The 26825-nt window shown below is 50.7% G+C and overlaps 2 long non-coding RNA genes across 3 annotated transcripts; both read right to left on the minus strand.

Moving 5' to 3' along the window:
• Positions 1 to 931: 931 nt before the first annotated feature.
• LOC142923861 (uncharacterized) lies at positions 932 to 5121 on the minus strand. Its single transcript, XR_012940905.1, has 3 exons — positions 4371 to 5121; positions 3464 to 3534; positions 932 to 3030 (listed from the first exon to the last, which is right to left on the minus strand). It is a non-coding gene; the product is annotated as an uncharacterized LOC142923861 (long non-coding RNA).
• Positions 5122 to 7281: 2160 nt separating this feature from the next.
• LOC142923860 (uncharacterized) lies at positions 7282 to 10842 on the minus strand. Of its 2 annotated transcripts, none has more exons than XR_012940904.1 (4): positions 10680 to 10842; positions 9368 to 9533; positions 7800 to 7901; positions 7282 to 7496 (listed from the first exon to the last, which is right to left on the minus strand). It is a non-coding gene; the product is annotated as an uncharacterized LOC142923860 (long non-coding RNA). The 2 variants fall into 2 exon arrangements; XR_012940903.1 differs by having other exon boundaries at positions 7283 to 7496; positions 9368 to 9554.
• Positions 10843 to 26825: the final 15983 nt, after the last annotated feature.

The raw sequence follows: 26825 nt of genomic DNA on the forward strand, positions 1-26825 counted from the left end.
GTACTGCCCCTCTGTACCGTGCCCCCGAGCCATCAACACGGACTCACAGCATCAACACAGACGCACATGATCAACACAGACTCACAGCATCAACAGACTCACACGATCAACAGACTCACAGCATCAATACGGACTCACACCATCAACACGGAAACAGGGTCAGTGAGCAAGATGGCGGATGAGTGCATACATGATGTGAGTGGTGGTGAGTTCAAGTTAAGCACCCAGTTTTAAATCTCATTTACTCCCACCATCACCACCACCACCACCCTACATACAACAGTCGGAAGTAAATGCCTACACACCCTACATACAATCGTCAGTAGTAGTGGGGAGAAGAGGGCATCAGTGGGGGCGAGGCATGAAGCGTTGAGAAGCCCTCAGATACTCCATAAAACCCCGAGTTTCATGGAGTATAATTTTCAGCATTACAGTTCCATTTTTTTTACGTTAACAAATGTCTCGCCATATATTACACCGTATAGGTAACTAGATTGGGCGAGGGATGGTCTTTTTTGTTGAACAATCAATAAAGCTACGGTGTTGTACTGTGCCCGTATCCGTGTACGGTACTGTGCACTAAAGGAAGAAAAATGGAGCGGCTGAACCTCACTGCCTCCTTACCGGAGGCTGTAAACATCAAGTGACCTGAAAACTGCGATGGGACGTGAAAGACAACATGGAGAGACAAGAGGGCGCCACGTGTGTTCTTCCATGGCAGCAGCAGCATCATCGCAGGCAATGAGGTTCAAATGGGCACAGGAACTTTGAGGTGGACCCACGAGTGTTTGAGCCACAGCGGCGTGCAATCGGCGACCTCTATACGCTTGGCGCAATCCGCACCGTCATTTCACGGAGCCCTTGTCCACTCGACGAGTGCGACGACGCCGTCCCACCGTCATTCGGCGCCTCGTGGTGACATCACAACAGCAAAGCGACAGGTGTTGTTTATTCATTTCTTGAGGCAATTCGAGGGCCCGGTAAAAATCGCGTTGTGATACACGCACACACCGTCAACATATACTACACCGGTTATAAAAAAAAAAGCAGGGGATAGAAAGGTGGGGGAGCGGACCCGACCACAGGTATTGTTTAAAAGACGTCAAGCGGACCGGGGGTTTTAAATGCAAGTCCATGCGGACACCAACATCCGAACGATTGTACCAATAAATCCTGAACCTTCTGGAAGATTTCAGCTCCCGCTGGTTTGGATCAGGGTGATGTTGGGGCAAATTCCATTAATTGGGAAAGGTGGCAATCTTGTGGGAATGTCCTCGCCAGAGAAGAAACTTGTCGCTTCCATGTTTTATTTTCATCCGACGTCCCATTAGCGAGATCCAGAGCGTGACGGACTCATATGGAGTCGGCCTCCTGTAATTTTTCTGGTCTCATTCTCACCACAGGTGAAGGCAGAGCCACACATCAACGTGCCAATGGGGCCACGGTTGAAGTGGTGGGGCCACGGTTGAAGTGGCGGTGGCCACGGGTCATGTGGCCTCTATGTATTTTCCATGTTGAAGGCCGATTGCCCCAAACATTGCCCGTCATATGCAGTGTCACTGAATAACGTGTGAAACATACTGTAGCATATACAAAATTGTATTTTCTTCATACATTAAATACAAAAAACACAATAAACATGAAATGCGTATAGGACATTTATAACTCTCTCAATGACCAAACTTGTATTTTATGAACACACTTATACGAGCAAAATATGACAAAAGTGTTCCAGATTTCAGTTTCAATTGAGACTGAAATCCGGAATCATTACCCCCTACTGACAGACTAATAATACCCGCTCGCAGGCCAAGTGCTGATTCACCTTGGGGCCTCGCCTGGTATAGAGGTCGTGGGTTAAATCCCGACGCCTGTATATCTGGAGTTTGCATGTTCTCCCCGTGACCGCGTGGATTTTTCTCTGGGTCCTTCGGTTTTTCCCTCCACATTTAGAAACATGCGTTTAAAAGTATTTGGCTGCTATATATTTCTGCGTGACAAGCCACTTTATAGCGCTTTCATTTGTGGCCCGGTCGTTCCTGAAAGAGAGCTATACAGCTGAGTGGGCCTTACCTGGTAAAATAAAAAGAGATTAGTTTTGTTAGTTTATTTTGTGCCACAGGGGGACAGCTACAGGGGGGGGGGTGCCCATTAAAATGGTCGAGATGAGATGCAACTTAAGGCGCTTGTGACTTCCCAAAAATATTATTTATGGCAGGTTTTCACATCTAAACATCCCGGGTGGCATTGAAGCCAAGAGCTCCCACCCTAGGTGAGTAGCTACGAGAGCGGTGCTGTGCACGGCGACACGCCACTTTCTCCATCTGCCTGACTTGGTATTTTCTTTTTTGTTACTTAAATAAATGTTAATGTTTCGTTTTGTGTACGCGTGTATGTACACCGTTTGGGGAGCGGTGGTGCAGCAGTTAGCGCACTACGAACTCAGCCATCTGAGTACGTGGTGTGGGGTGTGTATAACATCGCAAAACTGGGGAGGACAAAGGCAGCCAGACGTGGGGCTGGCCACACAACCACTTCTGTGCCATGCCGGCCATCATAGGTGCTACCCGTTAACAGCACTTGCCCCAGCAATCTGTTAACGGCGATACGGAGTACCTTTGTCTTTTTGTGCAATTGTGTGCTTCTGTGTGCGACGCATGCGACGATGTGCATGTTTGTGTTTGATAAATGTACATCCGCAATGTGTGTGTGACGCGTATGATGCGCGTGTGTGACGACGGTTGGAACAGAGATTCACGCACTGCCCTATCCACGCGGCGACCTCTCCTCAACGTCTCGAGCCTCGGCGGAGAGCGCCGCGAGGTTCGACTCCAACTCCGGCTTTCCAGGGACAAACCCCCCCCCCAATGCCCCTCCCCCCAGGCCCATGGGGGGGGGGGGAAGTCGCTCCCCTCCCTCACTCCACGCTCAGGAACTTCCTCTTCTTCGCCGTGTTCATGTACGGTCGCCAAGGCCACTCCACCTCGGCGGTGGCCGCGTTGTCCAGCGTGCCCAGTTTAATCTCATAGACTGCGCGACACACAAAAGCAAAGATCCCCCCCATGCAGCCTTTAACAGACGGCGTGGGAAAAGCGCTGTTCGTGTGTTAGCATGTAGGAAAGCCAGCACGGCACACCAAGGGGTGGGTGTGGGTGGCCAGCATTACGTCCGATCATCTTTGAATTTACACATCGCATCCGGGGTGGGGGAATGCGAGTCGGGTCACGGTACAGCGAATGCGACCAGAGCAGCGACCCCACCGACTCAAGTTCCGATCCGCTCTACAAGTCACCCGCGGGCCACCTAGCCCGAGGCTAGACTCTTACATTCAGCCCATCATCCTCTCAGGGGTCGATAAAATTTACAACTACTTCGTAGGGAAGTCCACAAGGAATGTGGAATTTCCACCGCCTCTGCAGGGGTGTAAAGTGGAGACGAGTAACAATGTGTCAGGCAGACTTACGCTCCATCTCGAATCACGGTCCCACCTCCTTCAACTCGATGTCCTTGCCGTCGCGCTTGTAGACGTTGTGCCTGTTGGGAGGGGGGAAGGGGGGCACAGAAGTCACGGGAGGGGTCGCGGCAAGTCACACGGACGGCGCTGGACTCTCATTACGTGTCCTCGCAGACGTTTGCCAGTTAGAGGCCAGCGGCCACCCTGTTTAAAACTGCGGATGCATTAGCAAATGAACAACATTACGCGCCTTCAGCTTCAGAGATGGCGTTAAATAAAAACTCTGTGCTGTTGCTCGAAAACTAAAGTAAAACGAAACTATTTTTATTTTACCACTGAGCTATGTAGCTCTTTTTCACATAAAAATGTATAGCAGCAAAATACTCGAAATTCAAGTTTCTAAATGTGTAGGGAAAAACCCGGAGGACCCGGAGAAAAATCAAAGTGACCAGGAGGAGAACATGCAAACTCCGAATATACAGGCGGACACACAGCACCTGGCCCAAAAGTCTGCTCACTCTTTCCCATTCCGAGACATCTGCAAGTTGCCGGGTGGTAGGTGTCACGTTCACCGCTGAATCTCGGTACGCGCGAGCGGCTCGGCGTTAATTTTATTTATAGAGGCGTAGCGCTGCTGTTTTTAAAAGGCGTTGCCCTCACCGCAGAGAACCGTAGTGACACGACCGGCACTCTATGGAACATAACTGTGCCACACGCCCTCCCGCATAGTCTTATGGGAGCAAAAGGTATGTCTTCAGGTCAGAAGACGTACTTGAGTTTTTCTTACGGTTCCGTTTCGACGACGTATATGTACATCATGGAAATGAGAAAGGGTTATAGCCTATACGAGGGATCTTTGTGCTTTGGGGATGGGGGAGGAAGATGTGGGTGAGACTGGCACGGTGCCCGCACGCACCGTCTTTCCGAGTCGCGACGTGAAGTTGTGCATCACGAGGTGTTGGAATGCCTCGGACATCATGTCCACGTCCGGATGTCGTGCCGCATCACCACGCTCAAGAGTGTCAAGTACACCGTGGCATCGTACCACGTGTCACATGAACAGCATGCCGGAAAGTTAGACACACCACAGGTGTCACACAGACTGTACTGGAGAGTTAAACAGACTGCCCTTCCATCTGCGGCATCATACCACATCACACCACATACACAGTTAAAACACCACAATTCCATGTCTGCAGCGTCATACTACACACCGCACATCGTACGCACAGCTAAATACACCTCCATCCCCGTCTGTTGCACCGCATCACACACGTCACACCATGCATCACACCGGGGAGCGGGAGCGGAGTGGCTATCTCATTACATTACAAATCCGGTGACCTGACTTTGATTTCCGGTGTGTCCAAGCATCGACAGTGGGGAGACAAAAGGGGCCAGATGCGGTAATGACCACACCACCCACCCCGCCGTGTGCCCTGCCGGCCTTCGTAGGTCGCTCGACAAACAGCACTTGCCCTGACAGCCTGTTAAAGGCTACACGGGGGAGCTTTGTCGACTGCGGTGCGTGCGCGTGCCTGGCATACCGCGGTGCTCATGCAGGACGATGAAGTCGTTGACGGCGTTGGCGCAGCACGCCCACACCAGCGCCTGCAGCTTGTGGCCTCCGTGGTTCATCGGCTGAGCGTTCGGCAGGATCAGCTTCATCTCCTGCGGTGGTGGTGGGAGGGTGGTGGTGGTGTGGTAACATGACAGCAAGCGGTCACACGCCGAGTCCGCTCTTCCCACCGGCGTCCGTCCCGGCCACGCTGCTTTCGCCCCCCCCACTTCCCCGCCCCCCCACTGTATCCGACTCGGGTTGTGTTGTTTGTTTTTTCCATTGCGGAAGCCGAGCCGAGCCGTGCCGGTATACGGGGTCGCCAAACCCCATGTTGGCACAACTGGGATGCACCATTGGAAAAACTTTACTATTTTTATTTTACCAGGTAAGGCCCACTGAGCTATGCAGCTCTTTTCCAGAAGCGACCTGGCCACAAATCATAGCTCAACTAAGTGGCTTATCGCCATGTGGAAATTTATAGCAGCCAAATACTCTTAAACGGACGTTGATTCTAAATGCGGAGGGAAAAACCGGAGGACCTGGAGAGAAATCCACGCGACTCCTCGGAAAGAGGCACGCAACTCCAAATATACAGCAGGCATCAGGGTCAGGATTGAACCTGCGACCTCCTGTATACCAGGTGAGGGAGTTAACATCTCGCCACAGTGGCGCCCCCAATGGTACATCTTTCCGTGACCACCGACCGTGCGTAGTGCTACAGTAGATACATTTTCGATGAATGGAAGGGATCGGTCATCGCGAAAAGGCGGACTGAATCGCGAGGAATGAAGTTGACAAAAGCTGCATGCACCAAACCAAAGTGTCCAACGCTCCACCACTTACGACCCCCCCCCCCCCCCACACAGCCTCCACCTTTCATCAACAACCAGATTTCTTCTGGTTAACTCAACGGATGCGAGTTGTCTCACACTGCACAAGCCCGATGATTGGTCGACACGACTCGTGTGAGGTGCAAGGAACTGATTCTAAAGCCGATAGAGAACACGTGTGTGTGTGTGCGGTAATTTAGCAGTTAGCATGCTGCCCCACAAACCTAGTGACCCGAGGTTTATTTCCGTTCATGGCCAACACCAGTGGCGATTATCTGAACTGGTCCTGGGCCTCCCCTAGATCAACTCAGCCTCAAACGAGTACCTAGTGCGGTGTTTAAACATCATTACCAGAGAGATAAAGGTGGCCAGTTGTGGTGCTAGCCACCTACACCCTCGCAAACAGCACCTGTCCCAAAAACCTGTTAAGGCTATATGGGGGACCTCTGTCTTTGCGCGCTTGTACACATGCAATACACGAGGACCCACATTCCTCGTGTGACCCCAAACCCTGTAGCCCCTGTGACCCCGTGCCCGCACCTTGATGAACTGCTTGAGGAGGGAGCTGGGGTCGCGTGAGGTCGTCGCCATGATGTGTGGGTCCTTCACGCCGGCTCAGCGGTACTCGTCATCCATGTGGCTGCTCACTCCTACTGACACGGGGGGGGGGGGGTGGATAGAAAGAGGTGGTAGATGGGGCAGGGGGGACGGAGAGGGTAGGTTATCATTTGCCATACTTCACCGTGCAGGTGAGTGAAGGTGTGTGTGTGGGTGGATGGATGGAAGGAGCGACCAGGAATGGTTGAGAATATCACTCTGCAGTGATCGCGTTGATTTTGTGTAGCGAGCTGAGCAATAATGAGACCTGGATGAGTCCCAATTGCAAGAGTGGGTGGGTGATATGGCAGGTGAGTGGGTAAATTGAGTAAAATGATGAGTGAGTGAATGAGTGCGTCAGTGCATGTTAAACCTCTTTGTTACAGCACGTAGCCAACCGTGGTAATCGGAAGTGTGACAAACTAACCACAAAAAGTAGTTCTCAAGAAATGAGTTTGTCAATCTAGACGATGATTTAAAAGTGCAAAGCTCCAGTGGCTTCCTAATATTGTAAGGAAGACCGCTCCAGAAGGAAGACTGCTCCAGAAGCACACGTTATGTGGTGACCACGGCCTTCATTTGACATTCCACAAAAATTTACGCCAGCCATCACACACACACGGCCGACTCTTTTTCCACGTTCACGCCACGGGATTTTTCAAAGTCCACTTGGGAAGCAATCGCCGTGCAGTATTTACGGTCAACGCAACTGCGGCATTAAACCCATTAAACCGGTGGGGGGGGGGGGGGGGGGGGGGTTGAGGGCCCGCCGTTCTCGAACCGCGAACCTCCGCGGCAAAACACGGTGCCACCGCTTGGCAGGAAGGACCGACGGCGAGCCGGGGATGCGCGCCGACTCGGCGTGTCTAGCGGGCGGAGACGCGCGACGCTTATCCCTCTGCCTCGGGAGTCTCGCGGGAAGGAAGAGAGAGAGAGATGCGAGGAGACGTGATGGTGAGGGATGTGAGATCACCCTCCCCTCCCTGGTCGAACTCCACGGCCTTCTGGAGTTCAAGCGCCTCCCACCGCAGGTCCGTAGGCAGCACCAGGTTTTCTTCGGTGACGACGTCAGGGGGACAGGGGGCAGTGGGTGGGGGGCGGGCAGGGGAGAATTAACAAGGAAGAAAAATCATGCGCACGCATGGATTCATTCGGAAACGCTTTCCAACGCGCGGTTGTCTTCTCGCCTGTATTGTCAGACCGTCTTGTCCCATCTTAGTCCGTCTTGCGTGTCTCATTGTCTCTAGATCCGTCTCTAGTCTGTCTTGCGTGTCTCAACGTCTCTAGTCTGTCTCGCTGTCTCTCGTCTGTCTTGTCGTCGCGAGCCCATCTCTAGATCCGTCTCGCCGCCCGTTACCATCGAGCGCCCTCTTGAGCTGCGCCTTCTCCTCTACGAGGACCTTCTTGGCCTCCTGCGCCTTGCGGTAGAGGTACTCGCCGTGCAGTTGCGCCTCCTCAGCTGCACCACCAAACAAAGACAAAGATCCCCCATGTAGCCTTCGACAGGACTGTCGGGTGCAAGTGCTGTTAACGAGCAGCACCTTTGATACACGAAGGGGGGTAGGTGGCCAGCACCACATCCGGCCGCCTTAATTTCCCCAGTGGCGATGTTTACACAACGCACCAGGTACTCATTTGAGGCTGAGTTGACCAAGGGGAGGCCCAGGAACGGAATCGTCACCAGTGTTGGCCGTGAGCGGGAATTGAACTCGGGTCGCTGGGTTAGTAGTGCAGCGTAGTGCTAATCGCGAGACGACCATAAACAACAACCGCCATTCGCCACGAAGTGGTGGAGATGTCACCACGGCGCTCGTGCCAGGCTACGTGCAGGTTAAGGCCACATGAAGCGTCGAACGCCCGCTGGCAGCAGGAGGTCACAGACAGACAGACCCAGGTTGCCATTGGTTGCTTGACTGAGATGACTGGCCGATGCACCACCTGTGCCCCCTACTGTGCTACACTACCGCTCCAACCTACACAAACTCTCTTGGGCTATACTCTTTGGTTCTTTCGGTAAAGTCACATAGGCATAAAATATAAAATAAATTAAATCACGACATTTCGGGCACAACATAAGCGTCCATCATCAGGTGGGACAAACCACAGCAAGAAACAATTGCCGACGTGGGCAAAAGAGCTGCTGTAAACAAGAGACTATATAGGTAAGAGAAGGGGGGAGGATCAGGGAGGAGAGATAGAGAGGGGGGGTATGAGGAGGGGAGTGCTGAAGAGAGCGGGGCTGGGAGTGGGAAGCTTAAGAAATTAGAGATGCGGAAAGTTAAGGCAACACCATAAAGCAGTTAAGGTTTTACCTGGTTAATAACATTCTTCCAATGATTACTCAATTTGTATCCATCTTCTCGGTTGAAGTTATGTCTGTGTTTATATATCTGGATGGCTTGATGAACAAACCTTTGATAGTAGCCCGAAGGTTTGCAGAGCGGCACCACGATACTCCTAGCGACGTCGTTGATTAATGTCTGTAATTAATATCGATGGTGAATCTCTGTAATTAATATTGATGATTCGATTCCACGAGAACAGATTCCACAAGAATCGATTCCACAACTATTTTAGTAAAGCGAAGTACGCGATTCGATTCAAACGTGTTCGTTCCGGTCTCATCAGAATCGGTATTGATTCTGTGCTGGAGGAATCCAATGAGCTATAAAGCTCTTTGATCACAGATGTGCCAGTAGGGGGCACGGGGTCATAACGTCACAACAAACAATACAAAAACGATAGGAGTGCAAAGGGAATGGTAGCAAACCACTAAAAATAGGTTAAATAAACCATATAAGTTCATACTCTTTGGTTCTTTCGGTAAGAAGTCTCGCTCTCCGTTCCACCCACTACAACTGGCGTCAGAAGTAGCCAAATAGTAATATGAATCGCTATAATGGAGACGCGAAGAAAAACTCGTACCAGGGCTCCAGTGGAAGAGGAGGACGACTCAACACCACTGGGGTTGGCAGCCCCGGAAGGGGGAGGAGAAGCGACGACGGCCGAGCTGCTCACTGCCCGGCCGCCCGGCGGCTCACCATCGTCGGAGTGGGCGCTTCAGGTGGCTCACTCCCGCCTCGCCCAACTCCTGCACGCGGCGGCATCCATCCTCGACGAAATACATCGCGGGTTATAACCACAACAAATATAATCACAATCACTGCGACCATAATCGCCGTAACCACAAATATAATCATAACCACCAGCTACATAACCACAAGTATAAACACTACTGCCACAAATATAACCATAATCACCACAACCATAACAACCAACATAACCACCACAACAACCACAATGATGCTGATACACTCTCACACCATGTGGGTCCCCTTGTCTCCTTGTGTCTCCCTGTGGGTGAGTGGATGGGTTTGCGAGAGAGTCGGTGGGTTGGCAAGAGAGTCGGTGGGTTGGTGAGAGAGTGGGTGGGTGGCAGAGTGAGTGACCGGTGGCAGAGTGAGTGACCGGTGGCAGTGGGTGACCGGTGACTAAGTGGGTGGGTGGCAGTGGGTGACCGGTGACCAAGTGGGTGGGTGGCAGTGGGTGACCGGTGACGAAGTGGGTGAGAGAGTGGGTGGCTGAGTGGGTGGCCGAGTGGGTGGCTGAGTGAATTGGTGAGTGGATGAGTGCCAGAGTGGGTGGGTGAATGGCTGAGTGGGTGGGTGAGAATCAGTATGTTTTTGCTGGAGGAATCCGATGAGCTATGAAGCTCTTTTTCATAGATGCCCAGAGAGTGGCTGAGTGGGTGGCTGAGTGAGTGTCGGTGGGTGTGAGTGGGAATGAAATCTAACCTGCACCTCTGCATTGCAAATCCAGCGAGCTAACGCCCTGCGTGTGGTGGGGTAAAGTGTGGGCATGGCCACTTTGCTCCAACACGTCCGGACCAGCGTGGAAGAGTAGACCAAATACCTCTATATAGCGGCCTCTAGTGGATGCCTTTTCCAGCAGCAGGCGATTCGCCTCCACAACAAACCCGTCCCTCCAGGGATAAAAACACACGGCAGTCTGGGAGTGCCTCTCATCAGCTATGGCTCAACACGAGGGCCACTCTGGAGCCGGTTTCCACCGTCAGCGCCTCATCATCAGCAGCAGCAGGGCCGGGCTCTGCTTGAAGCAGCGCCGTGAACTCAGCAGGCGTCTAGGACGTGACGGCTGTGGGCCAGGCGCCTCCTCCTCTGTCTCCCCCCACCACCGCCGCCACTGCTGATGTGTGCACACCGCGCGAGGTTCTCACCTTCAGGCTGAGTCGACGTAGAGGAGGCCCAGCGAGCCGCCGCTTCAGAAGCTTTCGCGAGCCACTGACGGTGGCCGTGAGCGGGAAACCAAATCAGCCGCTCGCCACCCACAATCCACAGCGCGCGCCGCCTCCACTCGCCCCCTGCCTGACCGGAAGTAGCAGCGGGGGGAGGGGGGTGGGCAATGGGGGCGTGAGGGGGGGGGTTGAGGGGGAGCATGGGCGGGGGTTGCCAGGGGGGGCAAGGGGGGTCGCGAGGGGGGGGGGATGCTTGGGGGGGGGGGTTGTGAAGGGGGAGGGGCAGGGGGGGAAAGAGGGAGCATGGGGGAGGAGCTTAGGTGAGGGGGAGGAGCTAATGGCTATTACACCACGCCGCGTCTCGCGCCACGTGCTTCCCCTGGCAGTTTGGCCGTTAGGCGTGGAACCGAGCTGTGGGTGAGTGGTGGCGGTGGTGGTGTGAGTCTTTCTATGTGAGTCTGTGTGTGAGTCTCTCTAAGTGAGTCTCTCTGTGTGAGTCTGTGTACGTGTGTGTGGGTCTGTGTGAGTCTGTGTGTAGCAGTGACCCGGTCTCAAATGAGTATCTGGTGCGATGCGTAAACATCGCCACTGGGGAGACAAAGGCGGTCGGGCGTGGTGCTAACCACCCACCCCTTCGTTTACCGTGCCGGCCTTCATACGTACTGCTGGCTAACAGCACTTGCCCCTACAGCCTGTTAAGGCTCTATGAGGATCGTTGTCTTTGGTGTCCTGTATTAGCAGGAGGAGGAGTGGTGGTGTTAATGTTGGTGGTATTAGTGGTGGTGGTGTTAGTGATGGTGGTGTTAGTGGTGGTGTTTGTGGTCTTAATAATGGTGGTGTTGGTGTTAGTGATGGTGGTGTTAGTGGTGGTGGTTGTTCGAGGTATTGTTGCTGGTGTTAGTGATGGTGGTGTTGGTGGTATTAGTGGTGGTCGTGTTAGTGATGGTGGTATTATTGGTGGTATTATTGGTGGTAGTGTTAGTGGTGGTGGTGTTAGTGGTAGTGGTGTTGGTGGTGGTGGAGTTGATGTTGGTGGTGGTGTTTTTAGGGTTCGTAGTGTTAGTGGTGGTGTTAGGAGTGGTGTTAGTGCTGGTGTTAGTTGTGGTGTTAGTTGAGGGGAGCGGTAGTGTAGCGGTTAACGTGCTGCGCTACAAACCTGGCGACCCGGGTTCGATTTCCGCTCACGGCCAACACCAGCAACGATTATCTGAACCGGTCCTGGGCCTCCCCTAGGTAGACTCAGCCTCAAATGAATACCTGGTATGATGTGTAAACATCGCCGCTAGGGAGACAAAGGCGGCCAGGCGTGGTGTTAGCCACCCACCCCCTCGTGTGCCATGCCGACCTTTATAGGTGCTCGCTAGCAGAAATTGCCCCTACAGTATATTCAGGCTATACGGGGGATCTGTCTTTGTTAGTGGTGGTGGTGTTAGTAGTGGTGTTAGTGGTGGTGCTAGTGGTGGTGTTTGTCGCGGTGTTGCTGGTGTCCGAACAAAGGAGCGACGCTCACAACAACGACCTTTGACCTGGGCGGCTGAAATGTAGCACGTTGGCACAGTCATCTCAGTCAGTCAACTCTTGGCACCTGGGTCTGACCTGTGACCTGTCAGTGAGCCTTCAGCATTTCACGTGGTCTCAAAGTGCACCTGGCCTGGCATTTGCTGCTACTTAGTGGCAAATGGCGGTCTTTGTTGTTTTTGTTGTGTTTCGTGTTGTGGGTGAGTGGTGAGGTTGTGAGTCTGTGATGATGATGTGAGTCCGTGTTGATGATGAGAGTCCGCATTGTGACATGACGCGTGTTTAGACATGAGTATTGTCGCACACCATCGGTTTTGTGTGACCCTCACCTGCGTCTCCCGCTCTCCACGCAGAGACCCGGACCGTGCGAGAAACGCAGTGAGCTCTGAGCACCCTACTCTGCAAGTTGCTGCCATGGAGGTACGTGTGGCTCTTCAACTCGTGTGGTAAAATATGGGTGGACGTGTGTTTTCCCCTCGACTTGTGCCTACCTGTCACCTAGCTGTATACCTGGATGTGCTTCTCCTTGTCCGCCTGAGTATGTGTATGTCTATCAGAGTGTGTCTCCGAGATCCTGTTGGTGTGCCTGCCTGTCTACGCGTGAGCATTTACAGCACTATTATCTATCCACTGATGAATGAGAATGCCTTCCTCCCTGAGACCTTGCTACCCCTCAAATGCTGTGATGGAATAATCCGCCAAGCGCCGATTTTGTCGCACCATCTCTCTGGTGGCTCTCCTCTCCGATGTGTTTCCTTCCTTGGCTGCCGCTCCGTTATTATTCTTCACTATCAGCCATTGTTGTCCCTCCTTGCCATGGCTCGTCATGCCCGATCCCCAATCACTCTTTAACAATTTGAACAATCCCTGCGTGTGACCTCAAAATCCACGCATCTTTCATTGTTAATCCAAGCATGGCATCTGATATTGGCCAAATATTCCAATGCTGAGAAACGACAACATCTCGGCAGGACCCTCCTGAATGTGGAGCCCAGGATCTCAGAGATGCTGGCTCAGTGCTCGCCTTCTGCACTTGCTCCAACATCTTAATCAAGCCTATGTGGTGGACCTTTGTCTTTGTGTGTGTGTAGATGAGCCGAGCTGGAGAGGCTCGGAGTAACGACACGTCTTGCACCACGTGGAGTGCGCTGTCCTCAGACGGCACCGGCTCCATCTGTAGCAAATCGCCGAAAGGTAAGAACAGTAATGAGGGACGTCACAGTGGCCATGGTAAATAGTGGGACATCATGATGGCCATGTTGCATGGGGGACGTCACAGTGCCTTTGGTGTATGAGAGATTTTATGGTGATTGTATGGGTGATGTCAAGATAGCAATGCTACATGGGGGACTTAATGGTAATCATGTTTTGATTTAAAGCTTTCGTGGCTGCAGGGATTCATATTCTTGGTTCTTTCGGTAAAATCACGTAGAAGGGCAATAATAAAATTATAAAAATATAAAACAATAAAAATCTCACGACGTTTCGACTGCAACACAAGTAATCATCATCAGGTGTGAAAACCACAGCAAGAACCACAGCAAGAAAAATTGAAATTTTCTTGCTGTGGTTTTCACACCTGATGATGATTGCTTGTGTTGCAGTCGAAACGTCGTGAGAATTGTATTATTTTATTATTTTATTGTTTCCCTTCTACGTGACTTTACCGAAAGAACCAAGAATATGGTAATCATGTTGCATTAGAGACTGCATCATGGTTGCCATGTTACATGGGGGACTTCATGGTGGCCATGTTGCATGGGGATAATTATCTGTGCTCTGGCCTCAGTACTGAAACAACATCAAACGCTTTCAGAATTGCTTCTGCGGCCATCTTGAATGCTCTTCCAATATTAGGAAACCACTGAAGCTATCCGCGTTTAAATCATCAAGTTTGACAACTAATATCTATACTCATTCGCTCTTTCGGTAATGTCACCTAGGTAGAAATAAAATAAAACAAATCACGACGTTTCTATCGCAACACAATCAATCTTCATCAGGTGGAACAACCACAGCAATAATAAAATGCTGAAGTAGGTGAGAGAGCTGCTGTGGCAAGAGGTTATCGGTAAGAAAGGGGGGAGGAGCAAGCGGGGGAGAGAGAGGGGAGCTGCGTCAGCGCTAGGGGGAGAAGAAGTGAGGCTGGGGGGGGACGTAGGCGGAGGTAGAAGTGGTAAGCTGAGTATGGGACATGGTGGGAAAGTAAATCTGAAAAATCTACTAGTACCTGGCGCGTGTGATGGAAACAACCACAACCAGTTAAGGCTTTACCTAGTTAATAACATCCATCGAATGATTGCTCAATTTGTATCCATCTTCTCGGTTGAAGTTATGTCTATGTTTGTATATCTGGATGGCTTCATGAAAAAACCTTTGATAGTTACCTGAAGGTTTGCAGAGTACCTTGGTCTCGGAAAAAAACAATATCACGCGAGCCCACAGCGTTATAACAATGGTCAGACACGGCAGAGGTATTGGTTCTGCGATGTTTCAGATCTGCCTTGTGTTCGCTAACACGGTCCGCGACATGTCAATTCGTTTTCCCAATGTAACTGCTACCGCAGGTACAACTCAGTTTGTCGACTCCAGGATATTGCATGTCAGGATGGGATTAGATCACGGATTTTGTGTACTGTATTGAATCGGACTTGGATCTTGTGTTCGTTTAAGATTTTGGAAATATTTTTGGTAACACCTGCTATGTATGGTAAAGTGATGGTCTTAATAGGCGTCTCAGTGGATTGTTTCTACATGGTTGGAGAAACAGCTTTGCGAATAATACTGTCCCAGTACCCATTCATCTTAAGAGTCTGGTGTACGTGTTCCAGTTCACTGGCTTGGTGGTGTTGGTTGCAAATGCAGTGGCCCTATGGTGTAGTGGTTTGATGAGGGAATTCTTCTGCGCCGGATGGTGGTGGGAATTAGGTTTTAGATAGGTCTCTTCTCAAACAAAACATCCAGGAATTAGTAGCTTACCATCATTCTCCACTTCCATGGTGAATTTGATGGATGGGTGTATGGAATTTATGTTGTTGAGAAATTGATTCAATGTTGGCAGGCCATGTGGCCAAATGACGAAAGTGTGATCTACGTATCTCTTCCACAAGGAAGGACGTTGGATGCATGTCTGGATGACATCAGTTTCAAATTTCTCCATGAAAACATTCGCTATCACTGGTGATAAGGGGGGACCCATGTGGGTACCTTCATTTTGTTTGTAGAAAGTACCATTCCTGGTGAAGTAAGTGCTGGTTCAGCGTTTCTACTGCTGCATGCATTTTTTTTCCGCCTGAGGACGACCGCTTGTGTTGCGATCGAAACGTCGTCATTTATTTTATTTTATCCATATGTGACTTTACCGAAAAAAACTAAGAGGAAGTGTTAGTAAGGCAGTTCCTAACCAAAGTTGGTACATCAGCATTCAGTCCATGTTGGACCAAGTCTTCAATTATTGCTGAGGTGTCAGGTACAGGAACCTTGGTGAACAGAAAGACTACATCAAAACTGACGAGCAAATCATCTGGGGACAGTGAAATGCCTTTGATTAAAGAGATAAAGTGAGCTGAGTTTCATACTGCTGAGGTAGTCTTGCCCGTGAATGGAAGCAAGGTCTCAGACAGAAATTGGGCCAGTTTGTAGGGAGGTGAGTTGATAGTGGAAACGATGGGTCGAAGTAGAGTATCTTCTTTATGGATTTTTGGAAGACCATATAATCTGGGTGGTCTATTAGCAGAAGGTTTTAGGGAGAACTGCTTGAATGGTTCGATTAGAGAAGTCGAATTGGTAATGATATTGTTTGTTTTTAAAGCCAGGCAGTTGGTCGGATCTTTGTTGATTTTGGTGTAATTGCTATCATTAAGAAGGTCCTGGATTATGTTGCTGAATGTGGTTTTATCCATGATGACAGTAGCATTGCCCTTGTCGGCTGAGAGGATGACTTTGTCCTCTCTATTTTTTAATTTGGTGAGTTCAGAGCGCTCATCCTTGCTGATGTTATTAATAGGATTCTTAGCATTTTTAAAGATGGTGGCAATTTTAAATCTTGCCACGTCTGTAGGGATGTGTCCCAAGCCTTTGAGGGCTACATCTACCTGGGTTTTTATATCATCCACTGGGATGTGTTTGAGGGTGACAGCAAAATTCAGCCCTCTAGCTAGTACCGATTTTAGGCTATCGGAGATTGTGCTGTTACTCTGATTAATAGCAGTCTTTTTTATGTGTGGATCTGGTTTCTTTTTTGACAAGTTATTGAATTTAGCAATAAGGTTAACCTTGCATTTGGAAGACATTGTTGTGGCAGAAGAAGCAGTCATGTTATCTACAAGGTTCCAATCAGATGCGGACATTTTATCTGTTAATGTTAAGTGTGATTGTAGGAGACATTTGTCTAAATTATCAAGTTCAAGCCGGAGTAGTCTTATCCTCTCTGAGATTAGAGAAAGGCTAGCTCTGAATAAGATCCGTTTAGAGTTGGGTTAAGTGACAGAAGCAGATGTGAGTTTAAATGTGGTCGGTATTATCTTGTTGTCGCGGCATCTCTTCAGAAAGGTGAGTGACTCGAACATGTGAGCCTTCTTGTCTCGCAGTCTGTTAATGGTTCTAACAGATGTGTGGAACCTATTTGCGTGGTTAGTTTATTAACCTTCCCCCACACTGTTGATTAGCACCATTGGCTACATGCGGTGCAAAAGAATTTCAACATACATAGCTGGGATTGGCAAAAACATCCCAATCCTGAAATATTTACCCTATAAATTGCACAAAAGTTTGGTTCACACACCTGTTGTTGTTATTCTCCTCGTGCCTACAGAAATCCTGGCTCACTTTGGCCCTCACTTGACCGACCGCGAAAAGCTGGAGCTCACAGCCATGCAAGAAGTGTGGTACTTTGCGCTCGACAACAAACCCAAGGGATGCAACAGGCATGGATATGATGACGACGAACGTAATTACATTCTGGTGAGGCTCACCACAAAACTACAGCCTTGGGGGCGGTCACAGGGCCCAGAGATAGCGGGGTTTGTGGCTTCTTATTATTGCACCTGAATTACCAACCAGGGCACACACCAACGCGCTTCAAAATCAGAATGTTTAATCCCGAGTAAAGCCCTTTTAGATAAGAAGCAATTTTTCAAGGGAATCTTCGCCAGCAGACAGTATCAAAGCATTCGACAATTACACCCACTCACACACTTACTCACCCACCCCCAGACGCACTCACTTGCTGACTCACTCATTCATTCACCCACTCAATCACTCACCGACCCACTCGCCCACTCACCAATGCACTCACCCGCACACATCTGAATCAGAAGTTTATTTCCCGAGTAAAGCCCATTGAGCTCAGAAGCTCTTTTTAAGGGTGACTCAGCCAGCAGACATCTGAGCATTCCAAATTATGGTTAAAAATAACTTCATAATTCCAAGCAAATTTTTTTGTTAAAATTACATTCGCACTTATTAAACGTTGTGATTTTAACAATAGTCAGTTTAAATGATTGTACCTTTTGTTCAGTTCCGACATGATCACCTCCACTACCGCTATGAGGTGCTCAAGATGATTGGGGAAGGAGGTCAAGGCCAGGTGATCCAGTGCCTTGACCACAAGAGGAACACCCTGGTAGCTGTAAAGATCCTGGTGTCACCGTCGAGGTAAGACTTCAGAGACGTGCCATCACGAGGCCGACGTTGTTAAGTCCATTGCCGTGCAATGCGGTGGTGACACTCATGCTTCACAGCGAGAAGGGGGGACTTGGTTCGGCTCCTGACTCGGGCACCATCGTGTGTGGAGTGTGTACCTTCTACCCCTGTTCTGCATCGGTTCCTTCTAGGTACTCTGGTTTTTCGTCTCTAAAGCTTAAAATACATACACACACAGTGTGAACTGGTATCAGCCAAAACATCCCATTGCTACAAGATTACCTCCACATTACAGTAAGTCATCATTTAATGCTGTAGATACATTCATGAAAAGTTCCGCGTTAAGCGAAAAAGCATTGAGCGAAAAGAATCTCTCCATAAATAATGTAACAATAAAGTTTGGCGAGATGCAATGTATGCATACACTGTGAGATGATGAGACCAATAACTGAGGCTATGCTTAAGTAATAGGTTTTACCCTTTTAACTGGCACAAAAACTGACACCTTCTTTGGTTCTTTCGGTAATGTCACGTAGAATGAGAATAAAATAATAAAATAATACGATAAAATTCTCACGACGTTTCGGCCACAACGCAAGCGGCCGTCTTCAGGTGAAAGTTACAGACCTGTCGGGATGACAGAGCTCAACACACCCGAGACGGCTTTTCTTAGAGCTTAGTCTCCACTGGTGTTGGACCAGAAGAGTGGAGACTAGGCTCTAAGAAAAGCCGTCTCGGGTGTGGACCAATCAAATTCAAGGACAGTGCATATTATTATCAGAGTTGTCTCTTTTGTTTGCATTTTGACTGCTTGTGTTGTGGTTATTGCAAACATGATGCCTTGAATAAAGGTGTCAGTTTTTGTGCCAGTTAAAAGGGTAAAACCTATTACTATATCTTGTTACTGGCAAAGGAGGTCTCATAATGAGGCTATGCTGTCACGTTACTTTTATCATTCCGAGTACTGTATCATACCGCTCAACAGTGCAGCTCAAAAAAGTATTTTGTTGTCGACTACTCACAAACCACGTCATGATGGGCTTATTCCGTGTTATAATGGGTGCGTATCTTGTTAGAATGTGCGTGTTCCATGTTGTAATGGTCGCGTTTCTTGTTACAATGGACACATTCTGCATTGTGTAAAAAGTGTTGAAGAACCACGTTATAACGAAAACGCGTTGTTTTAACGGGCGTTTGCATTTAGTTTTCCCGAATGACCAATCCGATTTGAATGGCTCTTCACCTTCAAATCCTATTGGGTACCCTACGCCAGCTCCTGCGCCCCGTATGGTACCAATGAGAGTCGAGAACGCTACTCTAGCTCACAATGCCGTTAGACCTGGTGAAAGTATATTTAATTATTAATTCTCAATAGCATTTGCCTCTGGGTGTCCCTTAAGCAAGTGTAAGTTATTAATTTGTGGACTTCCTCTGCGCAGCTCCAAGGAAGAAACATTGCAGAGGATGGAGCTCCAGATAGCTCTGGAACTTCAGAGTGAGGACAGCAATGAAGATTACAACGTCATCAAAGTCCTAAACAGCTTTGATTTCAGGGGACACCACTGCCTTGTCCTGGAGCTGTTGAAGTATGTACCGCGTGTTCCATCTCCCCCTCCCTCCGCTAATAGCGTGGTTAACTGATTAACTAAACAAACTTTTTTGTTTTCGTGGGAAAGTCCACTGACCTATTAGTTATTTTTTTGTAAGCGACCTGCCCACAAATGATAGCTTAACAAAGTAACTTATCACGTGGAAATGTATAGCAGCCAAATACTATGAATGCATGTCGATTCGAAATGTGGAGGGGAAAACCAGAGGACCTACAGAATAATCCACATGATCACAGGGAGAACATGCAAACTCCAAATGTACATGCGTCAGGTTCGGAATCAAACCCCACGACCTTACCAGGCGGAGTTGTTATCTTCTCCCCATGGATAACCCTCTACCACCTGGCAAAAATGCCAATGAAATCAAGTTGTCAAGTGGGCAAATGAGCCAACTAATTTGGTTCATCGACAAACCAACGACCTGAACCTACACTGAACTATGACTCTGAATATTGGTCGTGAACATGCACGAACAATATTAAGATTGTTGTTAGCAGAATCAGCACAGCATTTAAGGAGATGACACTGACACTGTGTTGGTGTTGTTTCTGCTTTTGTCTCTCTCACAGGGAGAGCCTTTATGATGTGATGAGAGAATCGGGGTTCCGGTTGGACATGGAAATGGTGAAAAGTTATACCAGGGGAATCCTCATGTTCCTGTCCCACATCTCTTCCAGGAACATAGTTCACGCGGACATCAAGCCAGTGAGTGGACACAGCATTCAGTATGATTTTGTTGCAGAGGCGTATTGTTAGTAGGGAATCGTTCCACGGAGAAAACCGGCCACATTAGTCACAAGGTCTATGCGTTCGCTGTTTCCATCTAACTGGAAGGAGGCAGGGTCATTGTACCCCTGGTGAAGATAATGCGGTATGAATTAAACTGTAGTGTAGAGTCGTGTCGGTATTGGGGACTCACCATAGACAAAACCGGCAACGTTGATCACAGCGTTGCCCCAGTCCTTCGGAGACAGAAGCTGGAGCAAATAAAGACTATTTCCTAAGTGTGCCAAACGTGTATTTTGACCTGACAGCTGCCCGTTGTCGGCTTCCACACTGCGAATGGAAAACTTCCGAAGACAAACGCGCGGTGGATAGCGTCATGGAATACGCGAGCTCTCATGTGTAGCTTTTGGTCCGTAACCCGTTAAAGGGCACTCTTGCAGCTGTGAGCTCAATGCACTCTCCTGTCAGAGGAACCATGATCAGTTGTCAATAGAGCTGCCCTCCTTTACTTCGATGGTCCCTTAGAGTGCTTTGAACATGAGCCTCAAATCAAATCTCTTTTCTAGATGCAATTGAAAGGGGCAACCCCCAGTAATAGCTGTCAACAAACATCAAATGTTGCACTTGACTGACGCTCGTTGACGGCACTACGCCTCGTCTAGTTCCCCTGTTTAGCGTAGGTGGTGGTACGTGATCGTTCCACTGCTGGCTGAATGTTATCGGCATAACCTCTGCATTTGAATTCATTCTGCCCCTTCTCCTGCAGGAAAATGTTCTCATCAAGGACACCGTGACCGGCACTGTGAGGGTCACGGACTTTGGCACGAGCTTTTTTGTGGAAAGTCAACGTGAGTGACCTCTCCTGGGTGTGAGCGTCTGCGTGTGGGTGTTTGTCTGATTGTGTATATGTGTGAGTATCTGCGTGTCTGTACATGTGACTGTTCATGTGTGTGATGAAGATGCTGTTTAAGAAACAGTGAGTACACAAACACATATATGTGTTGTTCTTGTGATTGGTGTGCAGCTATGAATGTTGGTGGGACTCTGGAATACTCGGCTCCGGAGCTGCACTTGGGCTACAGCTTGACCTGTGGCGTAGACATGTGGGCGCTGGGTTGCACGGTGGCGGAGTTGGCGACGGGCAGGCAATTATTTCAGTCCGACAGTGACAAAGATTACCTCCCGCGCTGCATTGAGGTATTTCCCACTGGGCGTCCATCCGCTCGTGATGCCCGTCTCTTTCCTTGGAGTCGTGGGTTTTGGGGGTGGCAGGAGGGGAGGTGGCCACTTAGTGATCTGGCGAATAGCGGCCGTCGTATGTTGTGTATGAGTGTACACGTGTCCATCTTGTACGTGTGAGGGGAGCAGTAGTGTAGCGGTTAGCATGCTGCGCTCATGGCCCACACTAGTGATGATTATCTGAACCGGTCCTGGGCCTCCCTTAGTTAGACTCAGCCTTAAATGAGTACCTAGTGCAGTGTGTAAAATACCTGGGTCAATGTGGCCCACCACCCCCTGTCTCTGTGTGCCATAATGCTTGCCCTCAACAAGCGCTGCTGCTGTTGTTACGCTATACTAACATCACTTGCCCCTACAGTCAGCCGAGGATACACGGGTGACCTTTGTCTTTGTCTCAACCATGTGCAGATTCTGGGAATGCCTCCACGATACATGGTGAATTCAGCTCCCGACAGAAGGCAGTTTTTTGGTGAGTTAAAGGGTGGTGCGAGTGACGGACCGGATTCAGTTTTAAGAAGAGGCCTGCGGCTGTTGTTATTTTTTTGGTGGGAGGGGGGGGGGGAATGGCCTCTTTTTATTTTAAATTCCTTTGGTGAGTGGGTGGGTAAGTCGGTGTGTGGGCAAGTAGGTTGTAGGGTAAGTGGGCGAATTGGTCAGTGGGTAAGCGGGTGGGCGGGTGAGTGGGGGGGGTGGTTCGGTGATTGGGTAGGTGGGTAAGTGAGTGAGTGATTGTGTAGGTGGAAGAGTGGGTGGGTGGGTGAGTAGGTTGATGGATGGGTCGGTAAGTGGGTAAGTAGGTGACGTGGTGGTTGGTGACTGCATCTGTCCCGCTGTGCATGGCTCCCGCAGACCGTCAAGGGAAGATGTTGTGCCCAGGCAAGAAAAGGGTACCGGGGAGCTTCCCACTTGAAAGTGTGCTCAAAAGCCACGACCCGGCGTTTGTGGAATTCGTCAGCTTCTGTCTGCGGTAAGACACACCCACCACCCCCTCCCAATGAGGATCCCCCCCCCTCCAATTGATCGGCGATCACTCTCCACCGATCGCCAGGAAAATGTGGAGCTGAGTGGGACTGCCGATGTGCAGTACCACCGGTGTCAAGATCGCCCTCTGTGGAGGATGGGGAGGTCCGTGCAAGATGCTGCTGGCCAATGCGATGCTCGGGGCATTTTTAGTCTACTGGGCATCAGAGGATTGCCACTGTTCCTGCTGCTTCCGCTGCTGCCGTGCATTCCTGACCTTGTAGGAGAAGGGAAGCAACTTCAATGCTCTCACCACGCTTCTCTCACTACGTGTGGCGCGTGTGTCTCCCACGCGTCTCTCAACAGATGGGTTCCGGATTCTCGTATGACGCCAGCGCAGGCGCTGGATCACAGCTGGCTCCAGACCGCGGCCACCAGCACCACCAGCAATGCCACCACCACTGCTACTCCTGGCCGTGTCCAGTGCTTTGGAGCTGCTGAACGACGGTAACCCACATTCTGCTGACCAATTTTCAAGGCAGTCCATAGAGAGGTGTGGGGCCCAGGGCAAGTCACAACTCCCACATGGAGAAAGTGGCCCAAGTATGGGCATCAAACCCAGGTCCCTCTTTGGCTGTGAGTTCCAGCCCTGCCGCCCACAAACTAACACACGGAGAGTTCAAATCTCACCTGTACATTCGGTTATATACGGATGTATTTTTATAATTGCTTTCTGGGTGAGGACAAATAATGAAGTGGCCATATCTTTGCCATGTAGGTAAACCTTCATCCACTGCGACATCGCCAGCTCCCCCCCTCCCCCCCGATGGTGGGGGAGGGGATGGCTGCGATCTCTGCTGTAGCAGTAAGTTGGAACAATGTCGTGCGCATATCTTCACAGAGCGGAGCCGGCGCTGCCCCCATTCTCTTTGCTCGCCTGGGCCTCTGATTGGAGGCTGAAGGTTGTGGAGGAAGAGGAAACCCAGGTGGAGGAGCTGATGTTGCAGGAGGAAGAGACCCTGGTGGAGGAGCTGGTGGTGCAAGAGGAGGAGACTCTGGTGGAAGAGCTGGTGGTGCAGGAGGAGGAGACCTTGGTTGAGGAGCTGGTTTTGCAGGAGGAGGAGGCCTTGGTGGAGGAGCTGGTGGTGCAGGAGGAGGAGACTCTGGTGGAGGAGCTGGTGGTGCAGGAGGAGGAGACCTTGGTGGAGGAGCTGGTTTTGCAGGAGGAGGAGACCTTGGTGGAGGAGCTGGTTTTGCAGGAGGAGACCTTAGTGGAGGAGCTGGTTTTGCCAGAGGAGGAGACTCTGGTGGAGGAGCTGGTGGTGCAGGAGGAGGACACCCTGGTGGAGGAGATCGTTGTGGAAGAGATGGTGGTGGAGGAGAAGGAGAAAACAAGGAAAGAGGATCAAGTGATGGTGATGCAGGAGAAGAGGAAGCCAGGGGGCCTGGCCCGCATGGGGAGAGTCATCCGCTCACTCCTCCGACGCGTGCTGCTGTGTGGTGGCCGGTCCACCGCACAGTAGAGATGGTGGTGGTCGTTGATCGGTCTGATCCATGACCACTATCACCACACCTACCACACACACCCTGTACCCACCCACCCCGTGACACCCACCACACTCCACACACACCCTGCACCCACCCACCCCGTGACACCCACCATCCACCACACTCCACACACACACCCTGCACCCACCCACCCCATGACACCCGCCACACTCCACACACACCCTGCACCTACCCACACTGTGACACCCACCACCCACCACACTCCGCACACACCCTGCACCCACCCACCCCGTGACACCCACCATCCACCACACTCCACACACACACCCTGCACCCACCCACCCCGTGACACCCGCCACCCACCACACTCCACACACACACCCTGCACCCACCCACCCCGTGGCACCAACCACCCATCACACACCACACACACCCTGCATCCATCCACCCCGTGAAACCCATCATCCACCACATTCCACACACACCCTGCACCCACCCACCCCGTGACACCCATCACCCACCACACACCCTGCACCCACCCACCCCGTGACACCCACCACACTCTACACACCCTGCACCCACCCACGCCGTGACACCCACCACACACCACACTCCACACACCCTGCACCCACCCACCCCGTGACACCCACCACACTCCACACACCACACACCCTGCACCCACCCACCCCGTGACACCCGCCACCCACCACACTCCACACACACACCCTGCACCCACCCACCCCGTGGCACCAACCACCCATCACACACCACTCACACCCTGCACCCATCCACCCCGTGACACCCACCATCCACCACATTCCACACACACCCTGCACCCACCCACCCCGTGACACCCATCACCCACCACACACCCTGCACCCACCCACCCCGTGACACCCACCACACTCCACACACCCTGTACCCACCCACGCCGTGACACCCACCACACACCACACTCCAAACACCCTGCACCCACCCACCCCGTGACACCCACCACACTCCACACACCCTGCAACCACCCACCCCGTGACACCCACCACACACCACACACCCTGCACCCACCCACCCCCTTGACACCCACCACCCACCACAATCCACTCACACCCTGCACCCACCCACCCTGTGACACCCAACACACTCCACACACCCTGCACTCACCCACCCCATGACACCCACCACTCACCACACACCCTGCAACCACCCACCCCGTGGCACCCATCGCCCACCACACACCCTGTACCCACCCACCCCATGACACCCACCACCCACCACACTCCACACACACCCTGCACCCACCCACCCCGTGACACCCATCACCCACCACATACCCTGCACCCACCCACCCCGTGACACGCACCACCCACCACACTCCACACACCCTGCACCCACTCACCCTGTGACACCAACCACACTCCACACACACCCTGCACCCACCCCGTGACACCCACCAGCCACCACACTCCACACACCCCCTGCACCCACCCACTCCGTGACACCCACCACCCACCACACTCCACACACACCCTGCACCCACCTACCCCGTGACAACCACCACACACCACACTCCACACAAAGGGTTAAGGGTTTTGAGGGTTACGTGTTTAAAGGATTAGGGGTGGAGAGATCTAGGGGTTTATAGAATTATGGTTTTAACAGTAAAGGGGTATAGAGTGTTAGGGGGTTTGGGATTTTTTGTTGTATTTGGGTTATGGTTTCAAAAGGTGAGGAGTTTAGATGGATAGGGTTTTATGGGTAAATCGGTTTAAAGGGTTAGGGATTTAGAGGATTATAAGTTAAGGGTTTAGAGGTTTACAGGGTGATGGGTTTAGGGGTTTAGAGGGTTAGGTATTTAGAGGGTGTGTGGTTTAGAGGTTTAGGGGTTTAGAGGCTGAGGGTTTTAAGGGTAAAATGTTTTAAAGGTTTAGCGGTTTAGAAGGTGATTAGCTTAGAGGGTTAGGGTTTTAGAGGGGTACAGTTTAGAAGGTTATGGGTTTATAGGGTTATAATTGTAAGGAGTTTGGTGTCCTGAGGTTTAGACGGTTTATGGGTTTCGATTGTTAAAGGGTTAGTGGTTTAGAGGACTTGGAGTTTATAAGGTTACGTGTTAAGGGTTTAGAGGTTTTGGGGTTTTTTAGGGGATAAGCGTCTTCGATGTTTTGGGGGTTTCTAGGGTTATGGTGTTTAGGGGTTGAGCGTTTTAGGGGTTGAGGATTTTAAGGGTTAGGGGTTGAGAGGGTTGGTGTTTAGAGGGTTAGGGGTGCAGAGATCTAGGGCATTTGAGAATTCGGATTTTAACGGTAAAGGGGTTTAGAGTGTTAGGGGGTTTGGGGTTTCAGGGTATTTGGGTTCTGGTTTCAAAGGGTGAGGAGTTTAGAAAGGATTTGATTTAATGGGTAAAGGCGTTTAGAGGGTTTGGGATTTAGAGGATTATAAGTTGAGCCGTTTAGAGGTTTACAGGGTTATGGGTTTAGGGGTTTAGAGGTTTAGGGGGTTAGAGGGTGAAGGTTTTAAGGATAAAGGGGTTTAGAGTGTTATGGGTTTCGAGAAGTAGCTGTTTAATGGGTTTATGGGTTTCGATTGTTATAGGTTAAGTGGTTTAGAGGGTTAGGAGCTTAGAAGTTTCGGGGTGTTTCGGGGATAAGGGGTTTCGTGGTTTATAGACTTCGAGGGTTTAGGGGTTGAGAGTGTTAGCGCTTGAGGGGATTCAAGGGTTAGGGGTTTAGAGGGTTAGGGTTTTAAGGTTAAAGGGCTTTATAGTGTTAGGTGTTTAGAGGATTGGGCTATTAGTGGTGTAGGAGTTTAGAGGGTGAGGGGTTTAGCAGGTTAGGTGCCGAGAGGGTTACGGTTTTAGGGGTTGCGGAGTTTAGAGGGTTTGGTGTTTAGACAGTTAGAGTTTTGGGGGTTTATGGGTGGGGTTTTCGAG

Source organism: Petromyzon marinus, unplaced genomic scaffold, assembly GCF_048934315.1.
Source record: "Petromyzon marinus isolate PM22_M1 ecotype Great Lakes invasive population unplaced genomic scaffold, UKy_Petmar_22M1.pri1.0 PM_Scaffold_8, whole genome shotgun sequence".
NCBI classification, from domain to species: domain Eukaryota; kingdom Metazoa; phylum Chordata; class Hyperoartia; order Petromyzontiformes; family Petromyzontidae; genus Petromyzon; species Petromyzon marinus.